The 8074-nt window shown below is 45.1% G+C and overlaps 1 protein-coding gene across 1 annotated transcript in view; it reads right to left on the reverse strand.

Annotated features, from left to right (window-relative positions):
- The window catches only part of LOC108786875 (sarcolemmal membrane-associated protein-like), a gene marked incomplete at its 3' end in the record, with an annotated part of 62344 nt that overhangs the window by 51761 nt on the left and 2509 nt on the right, over nucleotides 1-8074 (reverse strand). The gene's annotated exons all lie outside the window — the stretch shown is intronic.

Raw genomic sequence — 8074 nt, forward strand, 5'->3', positions numbered from 1 at the left:
GGGGGGGGGGGGGGCGAGGAAGCATCGTGGCATAGCAAGGGAAACGAGGAAGCATCGGTGGCACAGCCAACCCATCGCAGAATCAAATAATCGGTAATGAGAATCATTGACAAAGATTCTCATTATCATCTATTCATTGTTGCAGCCTTAGGAGGTAAGCCACGCAAGCACAGGGAGAACATGGAAACTCCTTGCAGATGGTGACGTGGCAGAGATTTCAACCTGTACTCCCAGTGCTGCAAGGCAGAAGTGCTAACCACTATGCCACTGCGCTAATAAATAGTATTCGACAGAAAACCTAGCAATCACAGCCAGCGGCATCAAACACTGTAGAACCTGAAAGATCTACTGGTGTATTTCCAGCATTACTTTTAAATTTTACTGTGGGGGATTTCATATCAAAGAAAATAAAAAACTTGCTGCTGCTAAAGCAAAAGTAAAGACATTGTTTAACAGAGAAGCCCCCCTAATAGGAGCATTTTATAACTTTGACTTATAAAAATAATCAAAAAGTAGCATAAAATTGTCTTCTAAAATTAGGTCACATGATCCTGCTGTCCTGCTTCTTATTTCAAAAGATGCAGCTTAGCAGGAGACATCGCTGAAGAAGCTCAAAATGAATAACACATTATCTGGTCACGACACCAGGAGCAGATCTATCCTCCAAATCAACACACAGACATGAGAAAAGGAGGTACTGGGGAGTTCTACCTACAGTGCACGCTCTGGGCTGTCATGGCACCAGATGTAGCCAAATGTACAACCACTACAGCCCACAGAGACTGTTACTCATGAGAGACCAAGAATTAGGTCTCAATACATAAAGGCTGGAGAACATTATTATAGAAATGCAAGGAATGTTGATTGCTATAGACTGGGGGAAAAAACCCACCTTGATTTGCACTATACAAGGACTTAAAGTGACATTAAAGGCAAAAATGTTTTTGCCTCAACACAACGTTAATGAAAGCATTTACCTTAAATGATGTCTCTTAATCCGATCATCATCATCTTTCATGTAGTTTTCAGCCTTCTCTCCAGCGCTGACTCCTCTGTGATTGCTGGCGCTTCCTCTCCCACGGTGTCTGCATGCGGGTGCACGCGTCCATAGACTTACCTTGTGCCTCTCCTCACGTCCCGGCCGAAAATGTGAACTGCGCATTCGCCGGCCCCCAAGATGCTTTGCGGCCGCCGAGCGGTTTCACATTTTTGGACGGGAGCGCGCAGGGAGGATACAGGTAAGTTTAACCCGCTGTTAAAGCGGTTTTTTAAAAAAACTTTTTGCATAGATCTATTTGCTATGCAAGCCAGAACTCCTGATCTGCATACTTGTTCGGAGTGACTTAAAGGGGAACTGGGAACTTGCCCATTCACAGCAAAGTGAAAAGGCCCCAACCCACCAGAAAAACTCCTCTCCCTAGTGATCACAGAAGCTCCTTCCTCTACCTCAGCCGAGACAAAATATATTTCCCCCTATGACAGTGGCCAGTCACAGAGGCCATTCGTTAGCCCCAAGCACTGTCACATGATGGAGGGGGTGACGTCGCTGCTACGATGCTCCAACACCAGATAGCACTGCATATTAGGGTGTCAGCTGTGACGGCAGAAGGAGCTTTAATTTTTTTTTAAATACAATACATGTTACCCTGTGTGCCATGTAAAAAAACCTTACAAGCTCTAACTGGTGACTCACTTACTACCCATGTACAGTACCCAGAACATAAACATTTAACCCCTTGCTGTAGCCCATCATAAAAATACGGGGGGGACCCTTACCGGCGGGTGGACATACCTGTACGTGATTGATTTCAGCAGAAATCAAAGAGAAGAAGCTGACGAAGCAGATCTTGGGGGGATCTTTGGGGGTCCCTAGGTGACATCAGGGGTCCTACATTAGGGACCCCTGATGTCTCCATAAAGAGGACCTGTCATTTTTTTCTATCACATTGGGGGATTTTTAACTCCCTATGTTATAGCAATCAAGTTAAGTGTAAAATAAAGTTAAAAGAGAAAAAAAAGTCTCATATTAAAATTTATATAAAAAAAACACAAAAAACACCCAAAAAAGTTAGTCCCCTGCCCCCACACTTGTACACGTAAATACGCGTTGGGTGCGTCTACATGTAAAAACAAATATGCCACACATGTTACATATCGCTGTGAACGTCGCAGTGAGAGCAATAATTCTAGGCCCATCAATCACTGATAACACTAAACTGATGAGCGGTAAAAGCTTCTAAAGCGTCGCCTATAACCAATTTTAGGCATGGTAGTCTTTTGCGATTTTGTGGGAGCACGCAATTTTAAGGCTTGACATGTTTGGAGTCTATTTAAACGATGTGACCCCGTCTTTTATATTTTACTAAAAAATTGGGTAATAATGGTTTCCTAACACGTAGGGAAAATAATATTTTTTTCTTTAATTCGGTTCAATTTATTCATTATATAGTAAAAAATAAAACCCCCCGTGGTGATTAAATACCACCAAAAGAAAGCTCTGTCCACAAAAAATTGTATAAAATTAATTTCAGTACAGCGTTGCATGACGGAATAAATGTCAAAATATTGCAGCGCTGAATACTGAAAAAATTCCTGGCCAGGAAGGGGGTTTAACACCCCGGCCAACAACTGCGGGAGAACACAAATTTAACCCTTGCAGTGGGGCTACCCCCACATTGGAAGGTTTAACTGCTTGTTTTGGTCTAGGGACATACTCCCCTCAGTCCCATCTGGCTGCTAGACTGGTCCCAGTAGACTCTTCTTTTATGAGCTCTGGCAGTCTAATGACCCACAAGTCATCATGTGTAATAGTGTATTAGACGTGAGGACGCCAAGAGACTTTCCACCACCAGAGCATTGAGGGAGAGAGGTGAGCGGTCTCTGCTGCAGGATAGAGGCTCGGGAAAGTATATTTTCTTTATTTGATCCCTTAGAGAAAAACGAGTACTTAGCCCTTGCAGTAGAGTGGTAGCCCCGCCGAAAGGGTACATTTTTACTCTGTGCAAAGCGCTTTAATACTACAGTAAGAGTGGACTTGTAGGATGTTTTACCTGGTTATAAGTAAAGCTAAAGTCTTATTGGTTGCAATGTGCCACCATATGTTTTCTGCTGCTCCAGTCTCTAGTTCAAAATCTGACATCTGAGCGCTCTCTTGGGCCCTGACCAGATGTCAGGCTACACGCTCATTCCAAGTCTGGGTATCTGTCCGATTCACAGGATGGAAATGAGAAGGCAGCAATGGCAAGTAGCCAGTTAATGGCTTTTTATACATGGGCACTGATGCAGTTCCCAAATCCCACCTGCTTCCGATTGCCATCAGCACAGTCTGAGTGCCTTTAAGGATCATTAAACCCTATAAGTAATGCACCAGCAGTGTACACAGAAGGGTGGCATCACTATTACATTTAACAATGCATATTGATAGGACGCACCCTTTCAATACAACATGCATTCACCAAAGTAGCCAAATGTGCAGAGGTTTCCTGGCTCCTGGAACCTATCAAGCCCTAGCAATGCTTCTTATAACTCGGACACTTTTTATTGCATTCAGCACTCAGCAAAAGTTCCATTGTCAATCCATACTTGCACCACATACCACAAATATAACCATGAAAAACAACTTTCCTACATTGCAGTTGAGAACCCAAAGCAAAGCAGCGCTTACGACAGACCTGTGCAGTGTCAGAGGCCTGTGGGTAAAAACTAGGGATGCACCAATACTAGTATCGGTGCCAATGCCGAGTATTTGGGCTCCGATGCCTAGTCTGATACTTCTGGTATCAGGAAGCCGGACAGAGAGTCATTACATGCAGCCCGGCTTCCTGATTAGCTGGGAAGCCAGCTCCATGCTCCCTCGTCACTTGTGATGGAGCTCCTGAAGACTACTACTACAGTTTGCGCAGCGCTTTACAATATAAGGAAGACATTACAATCAAAATACAATTCAAGACAAGATGGTAAGGAGGGCCCGTCCCCTGAGGGCTTACAATCTAAAAGAGGGGGAAATGATACATGAGGAGGTAGCTGTGTGGGGATGAATTAAAAGTAGGTGCAATAATGGGGGTAAGATCTTACATTTTGTGTTACAACCGGCCTCATTGCTGAATTGTGGGAGCTCCGTGAAGATCCGATGCAGATACCGACCTACTGAAAATAGGTATTTGCTTTGCCATACCCACTTGCCTTAGCATTCTCAATACCCTACAACCCAAGAAATGTCAGGAGGTGAAGGTGAAAAGGTAACATCTGCCACCTTATGGTGCCTGCTATCCAGGATTTAACTGTTTTTTCCAAGCTGCAGGTTTTCTTGAACAAGAAATATCAGCAACTGAACTTAATCATCCTAAAATACATTTTAATGGGCCAATAGGAAAAAAAAAAGTAAAAACTGCTGATTGATTGATGCCTCCAATGCATAGAGAAGCCACCAAGATCTCCGCCATCTAACATATTTTACTCGATGAGCATATTATATTCACATCTCAGGTTCAGGCGGTTTGTCTTTACATCAGAAGGATTAAAAGCAGCTTTTACTTGAGTACAGCTTCCTCTTCTCTTTCCATTGTTCAGGTTTGAAGCAAATGACGGACTGTTTGGTGAGCCAGCACTTCTAATTGGCAGTGTGCGGATAAGTAATCTGCAGCGGAACGTTAGATTATTTGTGTATAGAACATTTTAATTGGTGCTATATTGCTAGGTTTTATTAAAACGCTCTGTGTCCTTATAAATATCATACAATGCAAAATGGAGTCTATAAAAGAGACTGTTGCTGAAATAAAAATTAAACAAAATGCTCAATCTCAATACAAATTACTAAACATGAGATTGTAGTGCATCCCGGGAGGGCGCTTGGGAGTGGTGATTACTTTACAACACACATAGGGACCACGGGGGAACAAAAGTAGCCACCCTCCAGAAGGAAGGACAGCGTCAGCACCAATTCAGAGATGATTTGAGGATCTACAGCCGACTGATGCTCTAATAACCTAAATTTTCCTTAATAGTTGGAGGTACTTGAATGTATTTTTAAGATTTAAAAGGAGAACTATGAGGTGAGTGCTTTTCACTCACCTCATAGTTCTATCCTACCTGTGACAATTAGACTGTCACAGGTCGGCTCAATAGATCGGGAGGTGATCGAACACATGCCGGTGTTCGCTCACTTCTCGATCCTGTCACGGCTCTCTGCCGCGACAGTGGAGGGGATGGATTCCCCCCTCCCCGCTCCGATCCGCCAGCGCTCACTGGGGAGGGGGCGGGTACAGCTGGCTCTGCCTCTAGATAGGCAGAGCCAGCTGTCACTCACGCAGCTGGGCGGATCTCGACATTGATGTCGGGATCCGCTCCGGCTGCAGCGTCTCAGTATACCGCAAGCTGTAGCTCGCGGTATACTGAGCTTAGGGTGACGGGAGGACGCTAGTTTGTGTCCTCCCGTTACCCTAAGGAGAACTATGGAGAAAAGCCATGACCCCATAGTTCTTTAACTCCAGAGTTTAGCGTCTCTTAAAGAACAGCAATTGTGTCTGTTGGCACAGTGCAAGAAGTAAATAGAAAACTATGCAAACATACAAACAATGGAATACAATTGGTATGGAGCAATTTCATTGTATGTTTACAATTCGCTCATTTGTAATACGTTGATTTCTAGTTAACTGCCAAGAGACTAAGCAGCATTAAAGCAGTACTCCAGCCAAGCCTTATTTTCAGAATTGGTCAAAATCTGTCACCATTTTATTATTGGCTTTGTCCATGTTGGGGAAATGTGCCTTTGTCTGTCCTGGTGACCACTGTCATCAGAGAAGTGAGGGGAAAGAAACAACATCTACAGTTGTCAACAGTGCAGGAGTATAATGAGGATACCTGCTCCATTGAGAACTGTTGAAGGGGGAATTTCCCCTCATTTTGGTTAGATACCTAATCAACAACGGTCTGTTCAAGGTTAAAAATCACATGTTTTTGGCTAGATTTCTGGTCATGAGAAAAACATGACGGCTGCCACTGTGGGCTTCATTCTGAAAACTTGTCACTCAGTTTCTAAACTTGTTTACAGCAACACTGTGGGCATCCTCCTGGCTGTGAGCACCTATCGCTGTTCTTGCTTGGAGATCGGTTGCTCATTGCAAAGCAAGCCTCCCATCTTCAACTGGCACCCTCAGCAAAGATGGACATAATCATAGAGGTGTGTGTGTTACATACACAGGGGTTCACGCTTTTAGCAGGATTGCTGTGACACACTACCAGAGGCAGGCAGCAACATGTAGCAAAAGGGATTTTGGGGCAATTGCTATACAGCACCAGTGCTAGTCTGCTGTCAGTGTGTTTATTACAGCCTTCTTTTCAATTACAAACACCCGTGTACACACGAAGGCATGGTTCACACCTGGGCGTTTTGTAGCACGTTCGAACGCTCTGCAAAACGCTCAAACACCAAAATCCCATTGTTTCCTATGGGTATGGTTCACACCTGGGCGTATTTCAGCCCGTCTGAACGCGCTACAAAAAGGCCTACGCCCAAAGAAGTACATGTACTTCTTTGGGGCGTTTTGGTTGCGCGTTTCCATTGGGATACAGCCAAGTAGCGAATCGCGGTAAAAACACGTGACGCGAAACGCACATATTCAATACGCCTAGGTGTGACCCCAGCCTTAGACGTGCTTCAGCCCTCTTCTCCCTTATGCTCCGAGTTATGGGTGGTCCCTCACTGTACTTGCATATAGTGCAGGGCTTTTGGCCCTGCACTGTACTTAGAGAATTATGGGGTGATAGAAAAACACTCACCGCCATAATTCAAGCCAACCTGCGAAAACACACCGCCGATCGCTCACTTCCCCATACTCTCCCTGCAGAGAGCAATGACTGTCAGTCACTGCTCTGCACAGGGATTCCCCCCTCCCCTCTCCGATCTTCAATCGCTGACTGGGGGAGGGCACAGCTGGCTCTGCCCCTGCTCTAGAGAGCCAGAGCCCGCTGTCAACAAGCCAGAAGTGTGGATTCCGACAGTATGGCGTGACTCTGCACTCTCAGCATATAGCAGGCAATAGCTCGCTATATACCAAGTTTTGGATCATATACGAATGTCCTCCTGGGACCCTGAAGAAAATCATAGCCAAAAAAGGTTGACCCATAGTTCTCTTTTAGGACCTTGCCACACCATCAAGAGTGCTTTCGGCCTCTGGAATGCAACCCAGCCGGCTCACTTTGTTTTGGGGCGGGAGGGGACGTGCATTGAACTCAATGGCACTGCAGCCACACAGCCCACCTGCGGTGTGATCGCCGGCACATTAGTGTCTGCGTTCCGGTCCAGTGCGATCTGTAAAAAATAGTGCATGCAGCATTTTTTGCAGATCGCACTGGACCGGAACGCAGGCACGAATGTGCCACGTGTTCGGATTCCAGCAGTCGCACTGTGGGTGGGTGGCTTCCCATTGATTTAAATGCACAGCCACGCCCCCTTCCACCCCAAAACAAAGTGAGCGGGCCGGGTGGCGTTCCAGAGGCCGAACGCACGGGAACGCACTCTTAATGGTGACAGGGCCCTAAATTATGTCAAGATGCAACCACCGTGGCCTGGCAGAAGCTTAGAGAAGAGGGATCAGGGAACTAATTGCAGAGATGGATGGAGCTTGTCGGAGGGAGGAAAACTGAACACAGCTTATTCCTCTACCATACTTGCTAGAGTTTAACTTTACCACTAAAAAGGTATTAAAGATACATATATGTGAAAAATTTAGTGAAGCGCATAGTAACCAACCAGAAAACATCTCTTATGTAACCTGACAAACAGAAAGCCTTGCAGTTTGCTGCAGTTACCCAACACACATTTTCAATGGTTCCATAATCTTCCTGAATAAGCCCATATGAGGTCACCAAACGATAAAGCCTTTATCATAAATTCAAGTCACCTCTGGGAACAAGACTTCTTAGGTCTAACAGCTCTTATCTCATTGTCACTGCACCTTCCAGACACAAGATCAACCCTGCACCCCTAGACTTAACAAGCAGTTAACCCTTGGAGTTTTGTAATGTCTGGCAGTGGGCATTAAAAAAAAAAAAAAAAAAAAAGGGGGGGGGGGGG

The sequence above is a fragment of the Nanorana parkeri genome, unplaced genomic scaffold (genome assembly GCF_000935625.1).
Source record: "Nanorana parkeri isolate BGI_ZX_2015 unplaced genomic scaffold, ASM93562v1 scaffold231, whole genome shotgun sequence".
In the NCBI taxonomy this organism is placed as follows: domain Eukaryota; kingdom Metazoa; phylum Chordata; class Amphibia; order Anura; family Dicroglossidae; genus Nanorana; species Nanorana parkeri.